Source organism: Peromyscus leucopus, chromosome 2 (assembly GCF_004664715.2).
Source record: "Peromyscus leucopus breed LL Stock chromosome 2, UCI_PerLeu_2.1, whole genome shotgun sequence".
Taxonomy (NCBI): domain Eukaryota; kingdom Metazoa; phylum Chordata; class Mammalia; order Rodentia; family Cricetidae; genus Peromyscus; species Peromyscus leucopus.
In genome coordinates, this window is record NC_051064.1 from 6,177,956 (window position 1) to 6,204,722 (window position 26,767).

General features: G+C 43.6%; 1 protein-coding gene across 3 annotated transcripts in view; it reads right to left on the reverse strand.

Annotated features, from left to right (window-relative positions):
- Pag1 (phosphoprotein membrane anchor with glycosphingolipid microdomains 1) overlaps nt 1–26,767 on the reverse strand; it is a 143,062-nt gene that overhangs the window by 45,172 nt on the left and 71,123 nt on the right. For 2 of the 3 annotated variants that reach the window (XM_028887560.2, XM_028887561.2), the window contains exon 3: nt 8,965–9,056. The gene's annotated coding sequence lies outside the window, so the exon portion shown is untranslated. Of the gene's footprint in view, nt 1–8,964; nt 9,057–22,004; nt 22,481–26,767 lie in introns of those variants that run through there. The other variant, XM_037202350.1, reaches the window with a different exon arrangement.

Genomic DNA, 26,767 nt, shown 5'->3' on the forward strand with positions numbered 1-26,767 from the left:
GGAGATAGGGATCATGATCAGCAGTACTCCTACCTGGAATGTCTGGGCAACCATGTCTGGATGTCTGAGCCTACGTCCTCTCTCTGGGGCATCTGGAGTGTATTCTACTGCACAAAATCAGGGTGCAGTACTGGAGCTGGACCCCAGCCTTTGCTAAGGGCCTATGTTTTGCCAACCTCTGCATGGTTATGTTCAGTGAAGGATTTTAGCAAGGGCAGAAATGATCACTTTCTACACTAGTTCTTCTTACAAAATGGGGGGATGTCAACCTTAGCAAATTACTACATTAGTTTAAATTTTTATTTTCTGGTCCATCATTAGCTTCTTACATTAGCATGCTATAATTTATAAACTGATATTGGCACACTGTTATCATTTAATTCATGTTTCTTAGAATTTATCTACTTTTTTGAAGACAAGAGTCTCATTCTGTAGACTTGGTTGGCCTTGGACTGGGAGCAATCTTCCTGTTTCCATCTCTCAAGTGCTGGGAGTTGTGAGCCACCACACAAAGGTTCTCATAATTGGCTTTTTGTCTAGGATGGTGCATTACATTGAGTTGGCTTTCTCTCTCTCTCTCTCTCTCTCTCTCTCTCTCTCTCTCTCTCTCTCTGAGAGATGAGGAGGAGGGAGAGAAGGGTAAGGGAATGGCAGGCACACATACTCTTTGAAGGAGTGTGATGGGGAGGGAGAGAATGGATTGACATGAGTATTTTTCTTCTGGGATTCAAAGGGTGCAATCCTACAAATTACTGCTCTCCTGTTCTCCTATGAAGAAAAGGGCACATGTTAATGAAGTAATCTCAAGTTTTAATTATGAGAAATACACTGTGGGCAGGAGAAAGGTTAAGTTAAAAAGAATGTGACATTTGGAAGGACCTGACATGTGGTCTCTGATTTTTAACATGAATCACCAAAACCTAAAAAGCAAGGGATAGGCAGAGGAGAGGAAATAACAGACATTTCACACACAACCATGATACTCTTGTGTAATTTGCCATCACTGGCTTGAGAAAGTTCATGCTCTTAAAGCCCACAGTGCTTCAGTGATCATTTCCCTGCCAATGTTTATGTAAAACATTTCCCAAACAAGACTGATTCATCTTACTTTGAAGTGGATTGTCAGATCACAACAGAGAATGGTAAAGCGTTTGTGTCCCTTACAGAGATGCCAAGGATTTCGCTCTGACTGGTGCTGTACTATAAATGGGCAAATCTGAAGGCCAAAAAGACCTCCAGGTTGCCAAGCACAGCACTTCAACATCTTTTTTTCCTAGTACTGATGACTTGTTCTGCCAAAGTTTGAAAATAACAGCTAGTTATGATACCAAGAAAAACTGTAGTTTACTTCAGTTAATGCAGTGAAGATACTTCGCCGAATGGGTTTGTCTGTTGCTGTCCTGTCCAATGAATACTTTAGATATTAAAACCTTGTTAAGCAGTGCTGTGATGACAGGTGGGTTTTTAAATTAACACTGAGAGTCAACCAAACTCCTTGGAAAAGAACTGAGTCCAAGATAAATAATTCTGAACTTTGTTAGTGGGGTTTGGATGTATGTAATAGCAGATGTAAATTTTATCTACTGTGATGGAAGAAATGAATAAAGACAGAACTTCAAAACTGGTAAGCCTGCCAAATAAGGAGATCCTAACAACATCCTAATGCCCAAAGGCACAAAGGAAGGAAAACTAACATATTCTAATGGAATGTAGAAATTCTGGGGAAATCTTTTTATGATAAGAACAATAAATGAGGAAATGTCACTTGTTTCTGATTGACATTTCAAAAACAGTATGGATCTCTCTATCATGCACTAAGTAAAGAGAACATAAATAGTATAGGGATTTTCAATGACATTTAAGGTTATCATTCGTCTGAAGAGGTGACTCCTGGGACAGAAATCTCCAGGAGACATGGCATGGATGGGGTGGTGGTGTTGTGAGCACAGCTTTATGATATTTTCTTCTAATAAAATGATAACCCCAGTGGACTTTAGGATTTCCTCTGCAACTGATTAGGCCTCATATCAAATTACAATTTTTATGAGGCTACCTGTCTTTAATCAATTATCCATTATACATATATAGTAATAAAGTAACTGTACTTGATGGATTATAAGAATGATAAGATTTGAGTGGGGGCTATAGTTTAGCAGAAAAGCATTTGTGCCACCTGTATGAGGCCCTGGGTTCAAGCCCTGATGGTGCAGAAACACACACACACACACACACACACACACACACACACACACACACACACACCCCTGTGATTTGGGGCTGGAGAGATGACTCAGGGGTTAAGAGCACTTGCTGCTCTTTCAGAGAACCCAGGTTGAAAATTCCCAGCACCTAGTTGGGAGGAAAAGAGCCACCTGTAAGTCTACTTCCAGGCTTCTGGCACTTCCTTTGGCCTCTCTGAGCACCAGGTACACATGTGGTGCATAGAAATACATGCATGCAAAATGCTCATACACAGAAAATAAAAATAATCAGAAAAATAAATAAATCTTAAAATCTTTAAATTTTTGCAAGCCTTCATGGCAGATATTTAAATGTTCTATAATATGTAAGAAACAACATGTAAAATTTTGTGGTTTTTGGTATATTATTGTTAACAATATTGTCAAATTTGTTTAAATATAAACTTTAGCTGTTGCATTTTGAGTTTTTTCTTACTTAAAAAGTAACATGCTTTTATTTTACTTTAAATCCATTTTGTACTGGATTGCATAACTTAAAATATCTTTTAAAGGAGATTTATTTATTTGATGTGTATGAGTGGTTTACCTGCATGTATGTCTGTGCACCACATGCATGTCTGGTGCCTGAGGAAGTCAGAAGAGGGCTTTGGACCTCCTGGAACTAGAGTTACATACAGATGGTCGTGAGCTACCATGTGGTGCTGGAAACTGTACCTGGATCCTCTGCCAGAGCAACAAGTGTTCATAACCACTGAGCCATCTCTCCAGCCCCACCAAACAGTTTTGAAATGGCAATTATGTTATATATTTTTGGTTTGGGAACTAAGAATGCAATTTTCAAGCTACGTTTAGTATGTCATGATACTAAAATAGATAAAAATTGTTTATTATAATAACTAGCATTTATGGTATCTTGAATTTGGACAGAAATACTGAACTTATAAAATTTTTTGTGGTTAATAATAAAGTAACCTGGTAAAAAGTTTTTGGCGCGCGCGCACACACACACACACACACACACACACACACACACACACACACACACACACACACCTCCCAACCCTTTCCTAGGTCTCTCCATCTATGTTAATCCACTTTACAAGTGTCTTTTCCACATTCATGTTTTTGTGATGTTTGTTTTGGTTTTTCGAGACAGGGTTTCCCTGTGTAACAGCCCTGTCCTGGAACTCACTCTGTAGAGCAGACTGGCCTTGAACTCAGACATCCACCTGTCTCTTCCTCCGGAGTACTGGATTAAAGGCGTGTGTCACCACTGCCGGGCCACATTTTTGTGCTTTATCTTGAGATCTGGTGAGTTTAATCAGGGCCATCTGTGTGACCATGGACTTTGAGCTATCCATTGGAGCCTGGAGGGCTCACCTGGGAGGACACTAGGGAAGAAGAAAATGACCATCTCTCCTTGACAGTCCACAGTCAGCAGGGTGGGCTGTGGTCTTGTGCATCCTTCCTTGATCTATGATTGAATGATGATAGACTTGGTCTTGAGCAAGGCCCAATGCAAGCAATTATAAATGCTGTGATGGCCGATGAGTTAGTTACGCATTTATCTGAAATTTGTACATACTGTGTTTTATCACTCTCTCTCTCCAAAATCATGAGAAGTATGTACAAATTCTGAGCACATGACTGCAGTTAGTAATGTGGTAACTGCGAAGTTTCTTAATGTTTACTGTCAACAACTGGCTGTCCATTATATGTATAAAGAAACCTCATTTAATTAATATTGAAAACTACAGAAAACTGAGATGGGAATTATGAATGTTTACACAAACCCTAGGCACTGAAGTGTGCTTGCTCACCTGATCTTCTCTGTTGACATATTCCAAAACACCTTTCTCAAACATTATTTTCTTAAACATTTAAGTCATCATTTCACTTACCATTTCTTTAAACACAGAAATTGGATTTGAACCATGGTAGTACCATAGTTAGTACCATGAAATGTGTACAACTCCTGGGCATGCTGAATCTCGGTGATTTTCCTTTAGTATTATGAAATGTGTACAACTCCTGGGCATTCTGAATCTCGGTGATTTTCCTTTAGTATTATGAAATGTGTACAACTCTTGGGCATACTGAATCCTAATGTTTTCCTTTAGTACTATGAAATGTGTACAACTCCCAGACATGGTGAATCCCAATTATTTTGGTGGAGCAGCTGCTAGAAAGAACTCTGCGTTCTGTGCTCAGGCACACTAGAAGAAATTACATAAGGGCGAAGGGAAAGAAGATGGGGTGCTGAGAACATGGGAAGAAAATGGGAGCCCTGAAAACATGGGGCAGGTGGGGTGTCAGGCTAGGGTGTTTTGCTATTGACAGCATTTCCTGACTGCACCAGGGACCTAGGGCTTCCTGTCGTACAGTCCGTCTGGTTTTGGAGAATACCTCAGAGCTCAGACAGTCAAGACTCACACATCACACATGCCAAGCAGGGCTGCATGGTTCAGGAGCTCAGGCACGAGGACAGTGTGTGCCTGGCTCCCCGTGACTCACATCTACGGAGGTCCCGCGTCTTCTGGCAGCAGAACCAAAACCAATATCTAAAAGACTATGGGGAAATTTTGGTCTCAAAACTGGGAACAGTTGCTTCTCCTGGGAACATTTAATTGTTTGGGTTTAGAACATCATTAATCATGAAGCAACGAACACAGTTTCCTTTCACACTGATCATTAAATAAAATAAAGTCTGTTTCTCTCACGCCCACCACAGAGGGTCTTGTGGAATTCCTCTGTATCCTAATAGGCCTCTTCCCTCCTATCCGTTCCTCATTTCACTCCCGCCATGCTTTCCTGGCCAGGTGTTGTGCATTGTGGTCCTTCTGGAGTAGGGCATGTTCTCACCAGTCCACGGTTTCTAAAGCTACAAAGAGCTCAGAAAGAATCCAGTTCTAGCTGGCATAGTTCACAGATGAGAAACCTCAGGTCCCAGGGGTTAGCGTTTCAAAGTCTGACTGCAAGGCAGGGATCCTAAAAGGAGTTTATGATTTTTAGTTAGCATACTGTTGCCTCCATGTCGCGAGACTCTTTTCTTTCCTGTTCTTAAGATGGCATCATCCAAGTGATGCCGGTAAACACTTCTCCCCGACACAGAGAAACTCTCCAGGCTACACCTTACTTTAGAGGGTCACAAGAAAATTCTGAGAAGTCTTATAACAAGTGAATCCACTTCACCTTCTCTAACTTGTATTTGTAAAACATATCTGATTATGAATTAAAAACATCTCTTTTGGGGCCACGGTTGGGAACTACACTTCTTAAGGCTCCTTGGAACACACCTTGAGAGGTTTGGGGTCAAGACGAGATCCCAGGAATCAGGTGGAGGACAGAGATGGCCACATGTTCATCTCCTGACACATCAGCCTCTGCTGAGGGTGCTCTTGAAGGTGGCAAGTCACCCTGTCCCTAGGCGCTCAATCTCCCTGCAGTGGAGAAGGCACTGGGCCTGCTAGAAATACTGTGCACCAGGAGGGTCATGAAGGAAAGGTCTGGAATTTTGTGTTTTAATGATCACTGTCTTTTGTCCACCTTCGACAGGAGGCGATTACAAGTTATTTTTCTACAGAGGTACACACAGTCAGACAAGGGTTTGCTTCCAAGTGTGTGCCTCTAGAGAGAAGATAGCTCAGCAAGCTTGTGGAGGCAGGTCACGTGGTACCCTCAGCCCAGATTCCAAGCTGTTGTTGGATGACAGTGTTGACTCTGCTCTTGCCACTCGTGTTCTTCCCCCCTCTGAACTTCTCTTTCATCTTCAGTCAGATGGGTATCCTAAGAATCACAATATGGAGCTATGCAGATTGCAGTTTAATACCTCAATGCTTGCCCCTCCCTTTCCGGGAGCCATGATGTGTCCTGTTAACAGGAAAACACCGTTCAGACTTTGCTGTGCCTTCCCTTCATACATATTTCTCTTCACAGTGGACAAGGAAGGGTGACTTACACCAGTGGTCACACAAGACCCTTGGTCTCCTCCCCTAAGGACAGCTGTAGCTAACCAGTTAATACTGGCTCCTCCAAGGATCTACCTGCCTGTGAGCTCCTACCCGTGTCCCTTCTGAGGAGTTATGCTCACAAGTATGGGAAGCCAGGTGTCAACAGTAACAATGCTCAGGCCCCGGGTATAGTGGTACTGGGGGGTTTCAGTCTCAAGAGAAACAAATGGGTTTCTCTTGGATGCCATGGATGCCAGGGGCATGATGGGCTGGCCACCAGGTCCTCTGAAGACAGCCTTGCCATCTAAGCAGCACCTCCACAGACTTCCTGACAGACAGGAGTGGCTGGCCCAGCTCTCTAGGGTGACTTCATACAACAGCATCTTAGAGATGCCAAGGGCATCTACCCCATGCCCTCAGCAATCCTCTACTCAATTGGTAAAAACAACAACATTTATATTAAAAGCTGATAAACTAAAATGCATCAACTGGAAACAAGAAAGGAAGGGAGGAGGAAGGTTGCTGAAGATCTTAGTTATTTTTATTGATTTCTCTTTGTTCAGTCCCAAACACTGTCATATTAATGCACTCCTCTGGTTTTTTTTTTTTGGTTTGTTTATCATCATTCTTCTTTATTACTATGGTTTGTAAGTCTAAGGATTGAACGTAGGTCCTCAGGCATATGAGGTATCTACGCTGTTACTGAGCTTTAGCTCCTGCCCTCTTTCAATTATGACCAGAAAAAGTAAAAAAAGCAATTAAAATATAGGATTTAGAAAAAAGAGAAATACAAGCATATCTTTAAAAAGATTATCAACAAATACTGGAAAGTTTAAAGACAACAAAAGAAATCATTTTCATTAGTCATGTCAGCGGCGGTCACGTGAGAGACGGGCCTTGACCGTGTAAGAGGAGTCTTTCCGTAGGTGACCTCAAAAGCCCGGAGGGTTGGCAGTGATCTGAGGGCCCGACACTATCACAACTGCACACTGAGACTCTCCTGATTTATAAAAGCAGTAGTTGGGGAAAATATCCAAGGGGGTTCTTCTTCTACATATATGGCAAGACTGGGGAATGAGGGACAATCTCATGGCCAGCTTGGGGACAAGCTCTAAACTCAGGCCTGTCCTCAGCTCGAGTCTGAATTTCTGCCCCGGCAGTATCCAGTCCAGACCATAGAGACTTTGACCGTTTCCTTCTCCAGCCGGTGCCTTCCAGGTTCTAAACACCATGGCTGGCACCCTCTCCATGCCCCTTGCCACGCAGCGTTTACTCTCAGCGTTTACCTTTAAACGTGCTTTTTCTCTTATTCAGGGGGCACACAACTGTTTCCATGAGCTTCAGATTAACATCACCGGCAATGGTATGCGTGCTAAAGCACACGGAGCAACATCAAAGGCTGTCTGGAACGTGCAGGAAGTCTTTCTAAGTTTCTAGGACTGAAATTCTTTTTGCTGCAGTTTTGAGATGGCACACTGCTCTCATAAGGGCCTTTCTATGTAAGACATGCATAATGCAGGGCAGAGAAAGGAAGCAAGGAAAACCATTTCCCAAATTATAACTTGCATCTTGGTAATGAGAAGCCGTTAAAATATGTTTTAAAAAATCCCCAGGCTGATGTGTTTCTTAGAATTCCAAGGTTTCCCACTGCTCTGCCGTTTCCCACTCTGTATGCACGGCCGAGACGCCTGCCAAGACTATTACAGTGAGCAAACAATGTCCTCTCTGTCAGAGCCGAGAATGAACAGTATCACAAAATTCTCCTCTAATGTACAGCCCACACTCCCCACAAGCCTTCCGAGGAGAGCAGCCAGGCGGAGGGGGAGGACAGAACGCGGCTCTCCCCTTGCCAATCTGAAACTGCTGTCCAGAACACCAAGGGTGGACCAGCGCTAACTGCGTATTATCTGCTAATCAGAGGAAGTGGACAAGTAGATTTTAATTCCCATCGTATATTGTCTCATGGCTCTGGAAAGGAGTACACAGACACTTTTGTGAGGAAAAAGGAGGAAGAGCTCATCAAGCAAAATCTCAGGGCTTAGCGAAAATAGCCCTTTGCTACAAGCCAGACAGCAGCAGAGGAACTTCCCAGAGGTTTGTGGGAAGCTACCAGGAGCTGAGGCCCAAGTGTGGAAGTGAGTGTGGGTGGGATCTATTGCTTCCCGGGAGCCTTGGTGTCTGCTAAGCTCCTGATTCATGGAGGAAGAGCCTGGAGTTACTCCCCTGGATGTGAGACAAGGCTGGCCCACTCTGCTCCGGTCCCAAGGACGGTCTATGTCTCCCCCTCCCCGGCTCCTCTTCAGAAGAGGCATTAAGTACATAATCCTCCAAAATGAGACATTGAGAAGGCATTTTGCACACAAATCAATGAAAGGCTTACTTGGTGTACACTTTCAGAAAATAGAGATTTCTTAAAACTTTCCTTGTCTGTTGTCTTAGTTGGTGCCGAGTATAATGGTCCAGGCCCCCTGTGTGACATGTGCAGAACATACACTTTGTCTGACCTTGAATCAGAATCACTCGACTCTTTCGGCATGAAGGAATGAACACTATTTCCAGTCTAAACACACAGGCCCGCTCCCCTCCTCTTTTCCCAGGATCTCCCAGGGTGAGATGGTGTTCTCTTGGTGACACATTTGGCGGGGCGGCAGGAAGCAGCGACAGCCCTCCTTTCTTCTCCCTCCCCCCCTCTCTCACTCACACAGTCCTAGTCTGCACCAGACAATCAAACCTCTGTGTGTGCGGTCGCCGCCTCCGCCGCCATCTGAGAATGCTACCCATGTGCTCCCTTCTTCCTCAATGGCAATGTTTACCTTGGAGGAATGCTTGTCCGAAAGTATTTCTGAGTTCTAGTAGTGTGTCCTGTTCAAATGCTGTTACGGGAGGGCCTCTCTTCTTTCTTGGCCTGTAACCAAAAAGAGAGAGAGAATGTTGGGGGGCAGGGAAGGCGTATGGATAGGCTGTGAGACACTTGCCAGCTTACTGGAAAAACCCTGGCCTGTTTACCAGACATGGAGCTTTGCAGTCCTCTCTAAAGAGGCTGCAGGTTTAACTTCTAAACAGGCAAACGTACCAACAGCAGTGAATACATACGATTTTTTCCCTCTGAAACAAAAGCCACATTATTATTTGATCCAATAAAAAGCAATTTACTTTTTTTTTCTCAAAGTCTTTCTAGTTTATGACAGATAAATCTGTATGTTACTTAGTACAATTAAGATCAAGTAACTGTTACCAACATTTGAGGTAAAACGCAGTATTTATATGAAAAGAACATTCATACTTTTTGGCAAGGTAAGCTGTGACTCAATTCTGAAATTTTCTGATGGAAAGGAAGCTGTGGTGGTGTGGTGCATACATCAAGACCCAAGGGCATGTAGATCTAATCCTTTATCATTCCATCAGCACCCTACCATGGAAATGAGAAAGATTCTCAGAAAGGGAGGCGACTCCCAGGAGACTCCCCCAGTCTCCCCGTTCATCAGCTCCCACATCCTGTCACTGGTTGGCTCTAGCGTTTTGGCCAGCCCTTCTCCCACCCCCCTTTCCTCTCTGCTTTACTTCCCATCTTTGAACAAATCTCTTCGGTACTGAATACCGTCTTATCTTTGAAAAGATTTATTTATGTGCATGTGTGTGCATCTGTATGTGTGGGTGTCAGTGGAGGCTGGAGGAAGTGCCGGAGCCCCTTGAGCTGGAGTTGCAGGAAGTTCTGAGCAACCAAACCTGGGTCTTGTGGCAGAATTGATGAACTGCCTCTCTGGCCCCTGAACACTTACTTTACATGAGACACCATGATGGGGGCCGGGCGAGGGAGGAGAGGAGAAGAATGGAGTGGAAATGAAGAGTTTATTCTCATGAGGCTATTCCAACTGCTGACCAAGATCTAGAGCTTCTTAATTACTTTAGCAGACTGAGGTACAAATTCTGTATTGTTTAACATTCAATCGTAGAGCATGAGCCACGCAGATTTGTATTAACTGTTGTTCTTTTGGACAGATCATCATTTCTGAGTGTTGCTTTCTTCTGCTGCAGAATCAACACATTATTTATATTGTATATATTGTAATAAGGTATAACTATTCTTTCCCTGCCAGTTGTCAAGTGAGAAAGGCTGCCTTTTGTTTGCCAATGCATTCAGCTACATTATTATTTTCTTATTTCTAAAGTAAATCTAAAAAGATCAGAACGAGAGGCACAATCACGGACTGTCTTCCTCTAACCCAACTCCAGGTCTCTCTCTGTCAGTCACACAAAGTGGGAGGGACAAGGCAGCGCTGGGTGAAGTGCTCCTGGGCTAAGTGAATTCTAGCGATATTGTTCTACTCTTTCATTAGCTTTCAAGTCAAACCTCCTTCCAGGCTCCTGCCATGCACAGGGATTTAGATGCAGATTCTAATCACCTCTTGGCTTCTCTATGTCAATGCCCAAGTTCAGAAAACTCTTTTGAATTAGTCAGAAAGATGAGTAAGATTAATTATCCAAGTCCAGTGGCTTCAGGTCAGGGTCGTTTTGTTTTTGTTTTCAAATGTGAAATTCTGTCAATGCACATTAGAAATAGTATTTCCGGGTTGGGGATGCAGTTTGTGAGTTTGTGGTAGAGCACTGTGTAGCATGCTCAAAGGTCTAGGTTTAATCCCTAATATCACACACACATACAAATAAAATCAAAATGCATTCTCTTTTACTAGATGTGAAGGAAGAGCCAGACTTTAAAACTGAACAATCTAGGGTGGTGCATAATTTTGCGCTGTCAAAATAGCTAGAGCACGAGTTAAAAATATTCCAGGGAAACAAGGTGATGGAGATAGTGGTGTTATCACAAAGACAGACAGACATACAGATTAAATGGGAAAAAAAATTACCACCCATGCAAGCAAACCCATAGATTTACAGTCCTTTATTTACACAGTCAATTGCCTTTTAACAGAAGTGCCAAGACCACCCGCTTGCCAAGAACAATCACTTTAGCAAACAGTGCTGGGATAGGTAGCAGCCACAGACAAGCAAGTGGAATCCTGAGTTCACGTGATATTAAAGTTAAGTCGAGATGATAAATGTAAGAGGTAAAACCACACACACACACACACACACACACACACACACACACACACAAAACTACCATGAAAGAAAACACAGGTAAATCTCCATGAGATCAGATTTGGCCAAAGGTACTGATATGATGCTAAGTGTACAATCAATAAAATATAAAATAAAAAGTTGTAAGCTTTAGAAAACACTATGTATAATAAAGATGACATCCCAGAGAAGAGAAATAGGTGCAAGCCTATTTATGATAAAGGAAATGTAGTGAGAATATATAAAACCTCTTAAAAGGAAATAAGATATCCAAGTCCCAAATGAGCCAAGAGTCTTAAATAGGCATTTCTCCAAAAGAAGTTAAAAAAGGACCAATGAATTCACAGATGGTCAATGCCATCATCAAAGAAATGCAAGTGTAAACTACAATGAGATGCTGCCTCATGGGTCTGAACTAAAAGCTAAGAGTAATGTGTGCTGGGAGGATGTGGAGAAATCTGAACGTGCAGCCGCTCTGCTGGGAGTGCGAGATGATCATCTACTTTCCAAATAGTCTCAAACTTCTCTGAAAGTGTTAACCGTGAACTATCATCTCATCCAATGGTTCTACTCCTAAGTACATACAAAGAGAAGCAAGAACAGAAATCCACACAAAAGCTTGTACACAGAGATTCAGAGCAACACGATTCATCACAGCCTCAAACCAGAACCACCCATGTGTCCATCAACTGAAGAGCAGAGACAAAAATGGTAAACACACACAGTCACATGTAGAATGGAATGCCATATTGACATAGGTTCAACATGGATGCCCTTTGAACACATGCTAAGGGAAAGAAGCCAGTGGTCCTGAATATTATGGGATGCCATTGATAAGAAATGTCCAAAAATGGTCAAATAAATAAAGCTGGGTGCATAGAGAAAGAGTGACTGCTTAGAGTTGGGGAAGAAGGGAGGAAGGCACCGTGGTGGAAATGTTCTACAAACGATGCTTGCATCACTCTCTGCTAATACTCATTAAACTGCATCGTTTCAATGATGATTGTATGCTATGTAGATTATAGCTCAGGAAAGTACTTACTGAGAAAATATTCCACAAGATGCAGACATTATAATATTTTCCAGATCACTCTCAAAGAACTGTGGCAAACTTGAGTTGAAGCAGAGCACCTAGCTCCATGGCAAATGGTCACGTGTGAACTGCCCTGAGTAGAGTCCTTGCTGACATGGTGGTCCTTTGGGGCTCCTATCATGTGTGTGACTATCTGTACATGTGTACACTGCAAAAGAGGGCTGACTCAAACTAAGCCTACACTTTCAACTTAATAGCTCTTCCGTCTAGTGGGATTTTAGGATGCCCCAAACCAGGTTATCCACTCATCTTTCTGCTCCTCTGCATCTGCATCCACAGAGCCTGTAGAATGTGAGGATCAGCATCATTTTTTTTCTACACTTATTCTACAGACAGCTTCCTTATGACTGGCAACAGGTTCTGAACATTGATAGTGACACTTCCAAGAAGTTTGTGATATGCTTGCAAAAGACCTGAAAGCTGGCTCAGCCTAAAGCCGCTCAGAGCCATGGGAATAATTTAATTGGGGGACCCTGGGACCTGTGGTAGGAGATCTGCATTTGATAAAAGGCCTGGTCTGGCATCAGAAGTCATCTCAGTGGTCAGTGACAATATCATCTCAGCATGGGAAATCACAACTGAACAAATAAATTCCACCAGTACTGAGCAAGCATCCATGGTGGATGAGGCGCGGTGAATGTGATCCGTGGCGCATTCCACCAGCAGCACACATTAAACAGCCTAAATACTTCATGTTTTAGTCACAGCCAATTCAGTTTTGGGGAAGGCATGATGATGTGTGTGAGAAAAAGAGGTGAGGAGAGAGGGGAGGCAGGAAGAGACTTCCTGGGGCGAACACTTCCTGGGGCATTTCGGTTTTGTGTGTGTGTGTGTGTGTATGGTTTTTTTTTTTTTTTTTTTTTTTTTGGTTCTCCTTGAGCAGTTCAAAGGCAATTCTCCACTGAATGTGGCTGGTCAAGTCAGAGCACAGAGCCCTGGTCTGTGCTGCTTTGCATCCCATTCTTTAGACAGAAAGCCAAAGGCCCCAGCAGCTTCTTATCAGCTACACTATCCTGCTGTAGATAGCATCTTAACTAAAACCAAATGTGAACTTCCTTCTGCGGCTAAGCCCCATCTCTCCTTCCTGAGGCTTCTGCAGCTGGACTGGGGAGAGGCTGCTTACACAGTCTCCAGGGCAGTTCTGTGTCCCAGCTTTGGGGTGCAGAGCTGAAGGCCAGGGTGCTCCTGGTTCCTGCACTGTGCCATTGGGTGGCACAGTTTATAGCAGCAGATGGAGTTTCACCCAGATGAGGCCTAACGATGACTAAAACGGGATTAGTCTAAAACTCTAAGAGCCTCCCTGGGAGGTAGCAATTTATTAATCAGCTCCCCTGGGATATGCCTACTAAATCAGCTATTAATCCAGTTAATTATACACATCCCCAATTTGTCAAGATGATGAATGTCAGCAATTTGATAGATTTTTGGTAAAGAAAAAAAAAATCCATAAACTAATGCATGCTACTTCCCATTAGTCCATTGGCATTCTGTGATGGGGTTTAACAAATTAACAATAAATTAGAGAGATCTCCCTCTGTCTTAGACAGAACAGATATTCCTGTCCATCAAATTTCAATATTCAGTCCTTTTCAGCAATCCTGTGAGACAGCAGTGTTAACTGCTCAGTGGCTCAGCAAGGCGGGGGCAGCGACAGACAGAGTAACAGGCTGCCAACGGCCGTGCAAAGTGGAGGATCCAGTGCCCGACGCCGGTGGGTGTTCCAGGAGTCTTGTTGCAGGCTGCTGGCATTGCCCACCCTCACGAAGCTTTTCCTGTTCGCCGCCGCCTCCGCCGCCTATCTCCTACCAGTTCCCCAGCTGTTTCTCTCTCCCCTCCCCCGTCCTGCTGGCCACAAGCTCAGCCTCCCTGTTGGTCACTGCATTCCGCGTTGGTTCGTTTGCAGTTGCAGTCTTCACGGCCGCCATCATCTGATGTTCCTGCTTCATTGTTCCCGCACTCAAACAGCTGAAATCCCTCATGGATGCAGAGCGGCAGGCCATTAAGAGGAGGGGGTTTTCCTGTTTTATTTTCCTTGTGGCAAACGGAGAAATGGAAGAGGGGAGAAAGGATGGTTGACAGAGGCCCTGCGGAGGCCACCATGAGGATGAGATGGCTTAGGAATGTCAGGGTGTTTTGTTTAAGTCATCAAAAAGATTATAAAGACGACACTGGGAAAATAGTTCCTTCTGGAAATCCTCTCAAAGGTTCAGTTTAATAAAATAATCTCCCCAAGAATAATACGCTTTCTTGAATTTTAGGGAGTCGATGATAAGAATTCTTGAATACATATTTTTATACTATCTACAGTCTCCAGACCTTGGGAAGACAGGTACCATTCTAATGCCAAGGTCTAGTCGTAAATAATTGGCATTTCATAAGCAAAAGCTTTCTATTTATAAGCCTGTTACTTGGAAAGAGGTAAAATGACACATTAATACAAACCTTATCTGTGAGCATGTATCACAAGTGTGGCTTGGCGATGGATCCCTTGCAGTTTTAATACTAGGAGAGAAATAATGAAAGTGATAGAGTGCTTAACAGGAAGCCAGTCTTCCTGGCTGGTAAAGAATAGACTAGGCTAGAATATGCAAATGGGAGCATTTGGGGAAGTCTACAGCATACTTCTTAGGTATCTGGACAGAAAGCCAGTGGCACAGACACCAGCATGAGAATGCTAGTTTCAGAAATTACATGCTGCTTTGGAGATCAGAAAATACAGAAAATGTTTCTGCTCATGACCTTTATAAGTTGGTAGCAAAAAAAAATATTTAAGAATTTTCTCAAGGTAAGCAGATGGCACATGCTAGCATCAGGAGGCTGAGGCAGGAGGATGGAGAGTTCAAGGCCAGCCTGGGCTACATAATAAGGTCTGACCCCTCACTCCAATTTAAAAGAATACTCTTTTAGAGAATGGAAATACACATGGAACAGTAACAAAGCAATGGGAAAGTCACTTTTCATTCACTTTCTTCATTCATCTGTCAATTTTATTACCTTTCTTATGAATATAAAATCTCCTCTTTCCCTGTCCTGCCCATTCCTATGGCACAGAAATGTCTTTTTTTGCACCGAGAATTCACTACCATTTATCAACTTCTGGCTTCGGTTTGACTTTGTCTCATAGTGATGGGCATCTTCCTGACAGAGCAGCAAGAATGCAGGCTTGTCTATCACAGCCCCAGGTCAACCTTCAGATGTGTCCTGATAAGAAATAACTTCTGTTTTCTGTTGCCGCACCCAAGGGCTAATCTCTAGACCACCCAAGGGCTGGAGGAAGCAGAGCTGTAGGAGTGTAGAAGGGAGACAGGCAAGCATGACGTTTTCTTCTTAGAAGTGGTGTAAGTGCAGGATCTGGAGCTGAAAATCAGTACAGAGACACCTCTGACACCCTCAACCGCATGAGCATCTACACGCCAAGTGCTATCCCACGCCATCCCGGGGGCGTGTTGGCTGTTCTCGCGGAGCCACAGAACGAGCTGTGCTGCGTGGACCCTATGCAGGCTACCCGTGGGGGGGGGGGGGGGGCGGCAGCGGCGGCGGCGGCGGCGGCGGGGGTTGGGGGGGAGGATGATACAGGCAATGATGTGATGAGTCTCTGCTCATAGGCCTCCACATTTCAAAGACTGGTCTGTAAAGTTGCCTGAGTTTCAGAAGGTTGTGTGAATGGGCAGTGGGGCTGGCTGACGTTTAGGAAATGGACCATGAAGTAACCGTATTCTTTGTCTCCATATATACACACACAGAGACTAGGTATCTATCACCATTTTTATAAATGTATAACACACATACACACACACACACACAAATTGGTAAAAGGAAAATTCCTTAGATCAATTAAATTGAGTTTCTCAGGCAAGATAAAACAAAAACTTGATTTCCAGTAAATACAGCTTCCTGAACCAGAGCAGGTTCTGAGAACCTCGAGCACCAATCTAATCAGACACTAATTATACAGCAGTGAGATACAGGGAAGGCTCCAGCATGGCCCCAAGTCAATTGGTTATAGCTTAACTAGTTCACCATTCACACACTAGTCAGTGAACTGGCTACAGCACTTTTTATAAACAACTTAAGTTCAGTTATGCTCATGAAACTCCATAGTCCTGGCCTCCATAAAACTCCATAGTCTGTAGTAGAATATTACTTTAAGGTGTGTTACTTTTGTTCATGTTACATTTGTTTAACTCTGTGAAGCTGGGTTACTGTGCCTGTGTAAAACACCTGATGGTCTAATAAAGAACTGAACAGCCAATAGGGAGGCAGGAGAGAGAAACAGGTGGGGCTGGCAGGCAGAGAGAATGCATAGAAGGGGAAATCTGGGAGAAAAAGAAGTAGCCAGAGAAGGAGGAGGACTCCAGGGGCCAGCCACCCAGCAAGCCACAGAGCAAGAGTAAGATCTACTCAAGTAAGAGAATGGGAAAAGCCCAGAGGCAAAAGGTAGATGGGATAATTTAAGTTAAGGAAAGCTGCCAAGACATAAGCCAAGCTAAGGCTGGGATTTATAAGTAATAATAAGCCTCCATATGTAATTTATTTGGGAGCTGGATGGCGGCCCCCAAAAGAGTAAAACAAACAACAATAATAGTCTACAGCAGGCATCTGTCCAAACTCAAGACTTCTTAGATTATATTATTTAACAACTCTCTCTCTCTCTCTCTCTCCAACCCTCTGTATACATGGATTCAACCAGTTGCTGAATGAAAACAGAATATCAAAATATTCAAAAATGCATCATTACTGAGCAGTTTTTTTTTTCTGTCTGTAAACAATACAGTAGAACAACTACTTACAGAGCATTCATGGTCCACTAGGTGTTATATCCAAAGAAGATTTAAAGGATCCTGGAGGATGTACAAAGTTCTATGCAAATACCATGCCATTTTATATAAGAAATAAGCATCAGCAGATTTGGGTATTTATGAGTGTGTGTGTCCTAAGCAACCCACTCAAATACAAGGGAGAGTTGTGTACACACACACACACACACACACACACACACACACACATCACATTCTTTTCACACTGCTTGCAGACATCATACAAGACTGCCATTGGTAGCATGTATACAGAGGGCTTGTTCTATGAGATGTCACCACATGCAGGACACCCCAGCCGTTCTCTGATGGGAAACAATTACTTGATGACCTAAGTTGAACTTGGCAATTCTGATACATTCAGTAAGATGTCATGCTTAGTGTCTCAGAGGAAGACAAGGCAATTCATCTGAAGGTAAACAATGCATGAACCAATGTGTGCTCAAGCACCCCAATGGAGCCATGCAGTAAACAGCGAGAGCTCAGTGCATATGGCTGTGTTATGAATAGTAAGACATGGTGTGTTTAGAAGAATGGAAGAGGAAGCTTTATCTCTGCAGGGTGACACACTCATAACTGCTGAACTGTGTATATCCAAGTATACACACTTACCTGCTACCTTTCTGAGACCATTAGAGGTTCAATTGTCTAGGCAAAAATGTACACACACACACACACACACACACACACACACACACACACACCCCTAGGTCCAGAGTCATGCACACACACTGGGAGAACATGATCCAAACTGAGACTTTTGCCTTAAATCAAGGTGCTGCAGAGAGAAAGAGGCGGGGCACTTTTGCTTGAAGCCACTGCAGCGGCATGCCTTGCTGACCTCTGGATCTTAGCCCCAGCATGGAGAGCTGACACAAGCTATGGCTGTCATACAAGCCACACACACTCTGTGCCACTTCGTTATGGCGGCCCTGGGAAACTGTCAGAACCAATGCATGGAAAAACAGCCACACTTCCTACCATCTCATCCTACCTTTGAGGCAGAGAGAGGAGGGCGAGGCAGGAAGTGCTCAGGGCATTATAGCCCTCACATCAAGGCTGACACAGCCACCTTGCTGCTGCTGTTTCTTAATTATAGAAATTCAAAGGAACGTAGACGGAGCAGGCAGGTTCACATCATTCATTATACCATTTCAAAGATGGAGCGTGCATTTTTAAACATCATTTTCAGGACTAGCTTGCAGGCCTAATTATGAAAACAACATGCAGCAGAATGAAAGAGAAAATTCCATAATTATAATTGTGAGATAGTTATGAAAGGACCCCACAAGACTTTGGGCTGGCTGGAATTCTCTGAGAACTGCTTTTACTCTACTAGAACATACTGCATAAACATTGCCATGTTAGATCACTGTTAGTTCATTTTGGTACTGGGGACTGAACCTAAACCTTGCACACGGTAGGCGAGTACCCATTTGTTTTCTGTGATTCCACTCTGTTCATGCTGTCTCTTCTCAGAAAAGTAATCTAGTGTTCACAGTTCTGAGACGACCTGCGTTTCCGACATTTCCTTCGTCTTTGGTGTGTAATGGTGTTTGTGTTCTCTTCCTCAGGACTTGTACCCATTTCAGATTAAGCTTAAGATACTTTTAGAGCTGAGAGCAAACTCCATGATAGCTCAGCTCTGAATGGTAGTGAGAAGGAAACCAAGGCTCAACTAGGACCACATAGCACTTTAGGCTCAGAGCCCGGAGCAAAATCCCTATAACCATGTTTCATGACCTTTAACTCTGGTGGTGACAAGGTCTTGTTCTGCAATCAAATGAAACCCCTCACCCAAAGGTTGCTGTGATGCTGCACCCAGACCAGCTGGGCCCAAATGCCCACTTAAATGGGGCATGGCTCTGAAACATCTCCGCTTCAGTAAAACGACACTAATGATGTGTGGTTTCTTTAGTGTATTTCTTTTTAAAGAATCTTTTCATTTTACTTAACACCTAAAATATATTTCTTCTAATACATCTATAGCGCTAATGACCATCACATATAAGCCTAGCTTTATTTCCTCGTTGTTTGGTGACATTTTAAATGACAGAGGAAATCAATGTTCTACTATTTGCAGCCCTTTGCCTGGCTGGCTACCCCGTCAAAGATGAAATGTACATCCACCCAACTGACCATGGAAGAGGGCGTGAAAGGGGAGGGAGGAAATCAAGAAGAAAAGGAGAGAATTAAAAACAGGCTGTAGCTTGGCACGGTGGCACACACCACTAACTGCAGCACTCAGGAGGCAGAGACAGGTGGATCTCTAGGAGTTTGAGGCCACTTTGGTCTATACAGTGAGTTCCAGGACTGCCAGGACTATATAGTGAGAGCCATGGTTTCCTGCAGCAAGAGTTTGAGCCTCTGAAGGGTCATCTTTGCTGACAGCTACACTCCAAATATTTTACAGGACATTTGAGGAAGTCCATTTTGGCCTTAGGCAGATGCAAGAGTATCAGTTCATTTCTCTGATACACACTCTCAACTTACTTGAAGGTTACACATGTTCTAGGTTCTACAAATCTGAGAAAGGGTCACTAATTAAAAGTTCTAGTGAGCAATGGCCCTTTAGGGACAACACTCTTTGGATCTGTCTTCCTCTGCCCAGTTTGCTCATGGTAATAAAGTACCCTTCTCCCATCATTTTCCTTCCCACTAACTGCTTCCCAAGATCCACTAACAGACGGTGTTTGTTCAACAACAGTAACAGTTTTAGGAGGATAGACAGATACTAGAAACTAGTAGATGCTATACACCAAATAAGAGGACTAAACTGTATGTTACTTTTACCTCTACAAAGCTGTTAACGTTAAATACATTTGATTTCCTCTTTCTGGCTTTTCGGAGCCCACTACCTATGGTGGGACACCTTGCACAGCCTTGATGCAGGGGGAGGGGCTTGGATCTGCTTCTACTGAATGCACCAGGCTCTGCGGACTCCTCATGGGAGAGCCTGCCTTGTTGGAGCAGGGAATGGGGAGTGTTTTGAGGAAGAAGGCATGAGGGGAAGGAGGATGGAGGGGGGGATCTGTGATTGCTATGTAAAATGAATAAAAAAATTTCTGAGTTAAAAAAAAAGACTCAGGAAAAAAAAAACATGAAAAATCAGCCCAATAAGGGGATTATAGAGCGGAATAGGTCATCTACAGAAAGAAAAATCTAACAAAAACTATGTAAAAATTAATAAAGACATGACTCGTGTTATAGTCAGCAAAATCACCAGGCAACAAAACACTCCAGAGGGTGACATACTGCAGCTTAGCATGTAAAATGGAAACGCAAAGAACAGTTTCAACCACCTGCCAACATGAAGAAAACAGGTATCGCTCACAAGATTAGAAAGAAAGAAAGAAAGCATCCCTTGGTCTGAATAAGGAGCAAGAACACAGACAGCAGCAGCTTCCTTCTGCAAATGGCATTTGGTTTTCTTTTGGGTCTGCCATCAACAGGTGTTACTATGGCAACTGTCCTATAGTTAAGTAGCAAAGGTAAGAAAAACTATATAAAACCACCACAGAAAGAAATCAGAAAGGTGCATTGTAGCAAAATGAACCTCAGATCTGGAGCAACCAGGGACTTGGTATGCCGTCTCATCAAGCCTTGTATGTCGTTTGAAAGGGATGCTGCAAGCCCACCAGCTTGGGAGCAGGGTCTGTGTGTATGTGGGGGGGACCACAGTGTTAGTCAGGGGCAGCTGTGTCCCTGAATTTGTCTTAAGCACCACTCTAGAGTTCTACTACAAATGGTGCAGTTCATCTCTGTGATAGCATGGTAGGAGGGGAAGTTCCTGCTGTGTCTATGACATCAAAACTTCTAGAAGATGACTGGCTTTGGGGTTATAGTTCTGTGTCTTGTACACAATATATTTAGTAACTATTTTTCTCTACCTTCTTCTTTCAGACCAAGAAGCTGGGGACGGCATGGGGATTCCTCCTCTAGAGGTTACAGGAGAAACATGGCTCTGAAACGCCTTGACTGCAGATTATGAATTCCAGAACTTTGGGAAGAATTAGTAAAACAATTAACAGCTATTTATGTGTGTGTGTGTGTGTGTGTGTGTGTGTGTGTGTGTGTGTGTGTGTGTGTGTGTGTATGTGTAAGTGAGTCCATGTGGCCATATGTGTATGAGCACAAAAGAGCCAAAGGCTGATATTAACTATCTGCCTCCTTTCCTATGCCTTTCCACCCTCATTTTTGAGACAAGTTTTCTTCATTGAAACTGGAGCTCACAGGAGGCTAGCCCAGCTGGCCAGTGAGCTCTGGGGATCTGCCTGTCTTCTCTCCCTCCGACACCCTGTCTTCAGGGCTGGGGTCACAGTGCTGCCATCCAGCTCTTTATATGAGTGCTGGGGATCCAAACTCAAGTCCGCATGTTTTACCCAGGCAGCCATCTCTCTAGCCTGCAACAACTATTCTTATGAAAAAGTGTGGACAATATTTCTAGACTAGGTATTAACCTTTTTAGATTAAGCACCAGGAAATATCTTGAAGTCTGGCTAGGAACAAAACTTTATTTCTGTGGAACTTTCTGTATTGTTTATGATAGTATCCATTGATTTAGTATCATGAATGAGAAAGTTATTATTACCATTATCAAAATGAAATACAAGCTTATAAGATATTATTGGTGGCCTACTTAAAGGACATTATTTATCAAGCTTATTACTCAAATGACCAGTCCACTTCATAAATAAGTAACATAGATGAGAATAACTGCTAATCTCTGTGATTCTTCAAAGTTGGCAGCTGGCAGAAGATTTTGGGGAGCTAATATGAAAGGTATAAGCTAAGAAAAAAATCTATGTGGTACCAAGGATGTTTGGCTGAGACATGCAGGCATCAGGATGGCAGTGAAAGATGGTACCTGCGGTGTTGGCGAGGTTCCGAGACCTGGGATTTGCTGTTCCCTTTCCTAAAGAGATTGAGTTATTCTTCCTCCAGGGGGTTGGTGTGAGGCCATCATGGAAATAAAGCATGTGCCTGCCAGTTTTTGTCGCTGTGACAAACACCTAAGAGGAACAATTAAAAGGAGGAAAGGCTTATTTTGTGTCTGGCTTCAGAAATCCATGGTTAGTGGCCCCATCGTTCCAGGCCAGAGCTGAGGCAGAACATCGATCACGTCAGGGACAGCCCATGGGAGAGGAGGCTGCTCACCTCACAGCGGCCAGGAAGCAAAGAGCCAGACAGGATGGGGTCAAGAAGAAAGTATTATCTTTCAAGGGTGCATCTCTAGTAGTCTACTTTCTCCAGGTCATTCCCACCTCCTAAGTTTCACTAGCTCCTCGTAATGCCATCCAATCCATGAATCGATTGAGTGTATTGATGAAGCCAGACAGCCTCATGACCCAATCACCTCTCCCCAAGTCCCACCTCTGAACACTGCTGCTCTGAGAGCCTCTAGGGTGCAGCTCACTTCATATCCACACTATTTCCAAACACAGGAAGTGCTCTGTTTACCAACTGTGAAGTACCAGGCATATAACAGCTCACGCTGGAAACAAGGCTGTCACGTGTGCTTCGGGATTCTTGCTGTCAACTCTACCTGGCTCACACACTCTTGATAACTAAATAAGCAGGGCATGAACATTTTCACATGATGGTTTTGGCAAAACGTCTCTTTCCTCCTTATTTGGAGTTGTTTATCTAACCTGGAAGTCCTTTTCTCCGGTGAGTTCCTTTTGACTTTCTATTTTCAGGCTGGAAGATTTTTATCAAGCATGGCTGGATGTGTGTATAAAAAGGAAGAGGGATGATGGACAGGCAGGAGGAAAAAAGGTCAAGAGACCAGCTGTATAGAGGGAAGGTGACTTGAGAGGTGTGGGGAGACCATTATATGATGCTAGGGGCAGATAGGGGAAGCACCTGAGGCTACCACAGCTGGAAAGGCAAAGAAAGATTCCTCCCCTAGAGTTAAAGGAAAAACATGGCTCTCTCTGAGGCACCTTGACTGCAGACTTGTGGACTCTAGAACTCTGGGAAGGGAAGTATTACTCTGAACCACCGGTTTGTGGCTCTTTGCCATAGCCGTCACAGGAAATGAATGTGGTAGGCGAAGGCTGGGCTCTTGGTACTTCACACAGGGCTTTCCAGATACTGATTCATAGTTCAAAGGATTCTCCTCGGTACCTTCCTTTCCCATCACCCCTCGGCTATCTCATCTGCTCACATCCCACGGCCCTACGATGTGTCCTACCTTCACGTGTTTGAGCTCTCTGGTCCTTCACCTCCACTTCCTTCTCCCCGTGTTCAAGCCTTCCTAATGCTTCCGTGGTCTCTAGTGCTACCCTCTGTGGGGGCTGTTTCTGAGAGCTCTGCCTCACAAGGCTCCCGCTGAAGTGACTGTCCCTTCCGTATGCACTGTTAAGTGCTGTTCAGAGGCTCTGACTTTAGTTTGTACTCACTTGTTTTTGCAAATTCATCCCTCCCTACTGAGCCGGACCCTCTCAGAGGGGAGGAGTCAACCCTTCAAATTCGACACACAGAAAGTCCCCAGGGGCTTTTGCTACACAGTACACCAGAGGCCTAAAAATATGAAATCGATAAGCTATTTATTGCAGATTTTGTCTGTTAAAAGCACTTCATGCGAAGGGGTAGAACAAATGACTGAAGTCTACAACTGGCGGTGCCTGTAAAGTACTTTCCTCCATTCTGAATTCGTGGCTATTTTCAGATTGTTATCATTCCCAGTGATACATAATCTTTTCATCAGTCACATGCAGAAACTGTAGACTTTTCCATTAGATTCAGCAAACTCTCACAGCTACAACCATCCCAGGTAAGTGTTTCGAAGGGGCTGCCTGGCCTGTTCCATGGAGACAGAAGGGAACCAGAGGGTGCTTAAGGTAGGTGGGGGGAGGGGATACTTACTTATGGGTAGGGTGGGGAGGATAGCAGGGGCAGTGAAAGCTGCTTTGGGGTTTAGGTGAATGTTCTAAAGCCGACTGCGATGGTTGCATGCCTCTGGGTGCACAGACAGCCACTGTGCTGGGTACTTGAAATGAATGCACTGTATGACATGAGAATGCTATTTCTATAATTTGCTTTTTAAAGAAGTAATGGAACCTCAGAGGGGATAGAGGACACCAGGAGAACACAGCCCTCTGAATCAACTAAACAACATGTAGGAGCTCACGGAGACTGAAGCAGCAAGCACAGGGCCGACATGCGTCTATACCAGGTCATCTGCATATATATATCTTACCTATATATATGTTTGTATATATAGTATAGCTATTAGCTTAGTATTTTTATGGGACTCCTGCTCTCGGGACTCTTTTGCTCCTGCTGGGATGTCATGTCCAACTTCAATATGAAAGTTTTTGCTTCATCTTACTATATTTTATTTTGTCTTGTTTTGTTATCTCTTAGAAGCCTGTTTCTTTCTAATGAGAGACAGAAAGGGAGTGGATCTGGACCAGAGGAGGGGTAGGGAGAAGTTGGGAGGAGTGGAGGGAGGTGAAACTATAAACAAGATATATTGTATGAGAAAATAATCTATTTTCAAAAAAAAAAAAAAAAAAGAATGATGTCTTACATAGGGTTTCTGTTGCTGTGATGAAATCCCAGGATCAAAAGCAAGTTAGGGAAGAAAGGGAAGTTTACTTGGCTTACACGTCTATATCACTGTTCATCATCAAAGGAAGTCAGGACTGGAAAACAGGGCAGCAACCTGGAGGCAGGAGCTGATGCAGAGGCCATGGAGGAGTGCTGCTTACTGGCTTGCTCCCCATGGCTTGCTCAGCTTACTTTCTGATAGAAGCCAGGACCAGCAGCCCAGGGATGGCACCACCCATAATGGGCTGGACCCCTCCCTATCAATCACTAAGAAAACTCCCCAAAGGTCTGCCTACAGCCTGACGTTATGGAGGCATTTTCTTAACCGAGGCTCCCTCCTCTCAGATGACTTTAGCTTGTGTCAAGCTGACATAAAACTACCCAGCACAAATGGCTTATTAAATTCATAAGTTTACAAAACTGCCATTAAAACAAGTTAATGTTTTTCATAAGCACATATGCACATAAGCAAATAAAGTAGGCCTCTTGCAGTAAGAGAAAACAAATCCTGTAGTCTCCTCAGGAAAAGCTGACACGACTGGCCCTCTCGCCCTGTCTCTTGCCCAGGTGGAACAGAGAAACTAGATGACATATGTTGCCTTTGATTACAACATCCTGTTCTCTCTTCTTTCTCTGGCATTACAGAGACCCTGGATTCGGCAAGCTGTGATCTAGTGAAGAACTAAGATACCCATTTGGTCAAAGAGAGCCAAGAAGGGAACCCCACAATCCAGACCGTGGAAGCCATGCCCGGTTCTATACACAGCAAGTCTGTTGATCTCTTAGCTAAGCCAAGACAGTCACAGTAGTCAGGATCCCACGAAACAGGACTCTGTAAGAAGCCCCTTTTAACAAATCAGTGGGGCTGGAGAGATGGCTCAGCAGTTAAGAGCACTGGCTGTTCTTCCAGAGGTCCTGAGTTCAATTCCCAGCAACCACATGGTGGCTCACAACCATCCGTAATGAGATCTGATATCCTCTTCTGGCTTGCAGGCAAACACACAGCCAGAACACTATATATATTATATATATATATATATATATATATATATATATATATATATATGAAACAACAACAAAAAAAACAAATCAGGTAGGTCTAGGATAGACAGCCTGGCCCTTATCCATATGGTGTCTTGTATTTACCATATAGCATGTGACTGCCACATCTTCCTAGCGAGACTTTCAGGGAAGGATCTGGTGGCTGATATGCTCTGTTTACTCCAGGCCCCACAACTTTCTATCACCCTTGCCCAAGCATCACTAACAGATACAGTAGTCCATATTGAAGCATTCAGCGAAGAGTTAACTATGGCTTTATGCCAGATGGACCTCCCTTACAGTCTCATAATATTAAAGACTAATTTTGTTTCTTTTAGTGATATCTTTGGGCATGATTCACTGGAAGGAATGACAAAATCTATAGGTTATGACTGGCCATTATCTCTCTTTGAAGTTCCTTGTCAAAGGACTCAATCTTGAGCAAATTCAACATAACCCTCACTTACACAGAGGCGGCAACCTTAACATTAGTAGGTACTTGCCTTGGGAATATATCTGGACTTTACCCCGAGTTACCCAAACATGCCACTCAGCCTGCCTGGACTGATATATACTTACAAACTGCAATTTTAATGTCTATCTCATAGCTAACTCTCTCGTCTAACATAACCACAAACATCCTTTTTATCAGGGAAAAGGAGGAAACAATCTCTTTCTGCAACATGTCCTTATAATGATCATACACTCCAAAAATTATGGGCTCTTTGCTAGTGAAATCTGATGATTAGTCACTGAGTTCAATGTATAATTGGAAAGCTTCTAGCTACATGTCATTAGTCAAGATAAATTACAGAGAGAACGATGCAAATATACAATGATATTCTCAGAGATCAGCATGCTAGCACACAGTAACACAACAGCAACAAAACCTTCCCAAAGAAATGCCCACTTGGGCTGCTGCTGCCAGTTCTGGGTGAGGAGGCGGCTCCCCAGCTCTCACATGCTCCGTCAGCCTTGGCTTTTTCCTAACACAGAGTCACTCCCCTGCATGTATCTCTGCTGATAGAACCA